A 1,954-nucleotide genomic window follows, 5' to 3' on the forward strand; every position below is an offset into this window, starting at 1 on the left:
GTTGCATTAATTGTATAAAAGGAATAAGTGTAAAGTATTGATTGATTGACTGGCTTTTCGTGAGTCTTGTCTGTGAAAAGCACTTATAAATATAAGTGGTGTGAATGAATATTTGGCCCCCTTCTTGAAGGGGTCATATTTATCACGCTTACATTTTCCTTGTCAAGCTAATTTTAATATTAGACAAAGATAACCTGAGTAAATGCAAAAGCAATTTTTTAAAAGATGATTGAATTTACGAAGGGAAAGAATTATCCAATCCACCCTAGAACCATGGAAACATAATAACTGATAACCGATAGCGCCACCCTTGGCAGCAAGAACTGCAATAAAGTATTTGCGATAACTCCATCACTGTGGAGGAATTTTGGCCCACTGTTGTTTGCAGAATTATTCTAATTCAGCCATCCAGGACCTTTTTTTTTTCTTTTTTAGACTTTGAGAGGTGGACTTGCTGGTGTGTTTTGCATTAGCCCCACAACATCACACTATCACAGGAGTGGGCAATTCCAGGCCTCAAGGGCTGATGTCCTGCAGGTTTTAGATGTGTCCTTGATCCAACACAGCTGATTCAAGTGGCTAAATGACCTCCTCAACATGTCTTGTAGTTCTCCAGAGGCCTGGTAATGAACTAATCATTTGATTCAGGTGTGCTGACCCAAGGTGAGATCTAAACCCTGCAGGACACCGGCCCTCGAGGCCTGGAGTTGCCCATCCCTGCACTATCACCACCATGTTTAATTGCTGGTAGGATTTTCTTTTTATAAAATGTTGTGTTTGATTTACTGCAGATGTAACGGGACACAAACCTTCCAAAAAGTTCAAATTTTGTCTCATCAGTCCACAGAACATTTTCCCAAAAGTTTTTGGGCCTTTGGGCTCACCAAGATGTTTTTGGTACATTTGCGACATGGTTTTCTGCTCTTTTTGGTCAGCTGTGTTTTTCTCCTCTGAACTCTCCCATGAGTGCCAGTTTTGCCCATGAACAATGACTTTAACTGAGACAGGTGACGCCTGTAGTTCTTTAGATGTTGTTCTGAGTGTTTTTGTGACCTCTTGGATTTTGATGTGATCTTGGAGTAATTTTAGTAGTCTGGCCATTCCTTAAAGGCTCACCACTCTTCCAAGTTTTATTCATTTTAGACGGATCCTACATTGAAGTGAAGTAGGCTATACTTCACTTTTCAGACAAGTTTTTACTTAATTGATTTCTCATTTCAGCTTACTGGCAGGGTGTGAGTAGTTAAACTGAAGTCAGTTTTCCAAAACAATGTGGTTAATCACAATTAGTTCATGATTTAACGTTTTTACATAGGACATTGGGACAGCTGTTTTCCATTAAAAAATGAAATCATTGTTTAAAAACTAATTGCATTTACTCTACTTATCTTTGTCTAATATCAAAATGATACTGATGATCTTGATGATCTGAAAAATGTGATAAATATGCAAAAGGAAAAAGAAAATCAGGAAATATTGTTTCAGGGCACTGTAAATGTAGCAGGAATTTTAAATAATACAGCGAAAATAAAGAAGATAAGTGTTTGTATTTTTACCATATTACTGCAAATTAAGACAAAACGTTATTCCAATATCAAATTAGGTCAAATTTACCTAACATTTTTTTTTTATTCCAGACATTCCAATAACAGTATTCAGAACAAACTGAAATGATTTCGCATTTATTTGTTTGTTTGTCTTATATCACTCATCCAACTTGTCTATTGTATTTTACATAGATTATTTGAAAATATCTTTTCCTCTATTTTACTTCTAATTGTGCGGAATGTCTGGTGACAAGTACAGATACTTTTTCAATCACAGTCTGAACTCAGCCCCACTTTGCTTAGGACCTATCTGTTCATTCGCGGAGTGATAACTGGGGAACCCTGGGTGCCACGGCAGCCTGCTCACAGCCGCGGAGGGAGACGGCATCCGAAGAAGAAGCCTGCCG

This window comes from Mchenga conophoros, linkage group LG22, assembly GCF_057382185.1.
Source record: "Mchenga conophoros isolate Kocher_MC1m ecotype Shallow Benthic linkage group LG22, M_conophoros_male_GT1.1, whole genome shotgun sequence".
Taxonomy (NCBI): Eukaryota; Metazoa; Chordata; class Actinopteri; order Cichliformes; family Cichlidae; genus Mchenga; species Mchenga conophoros.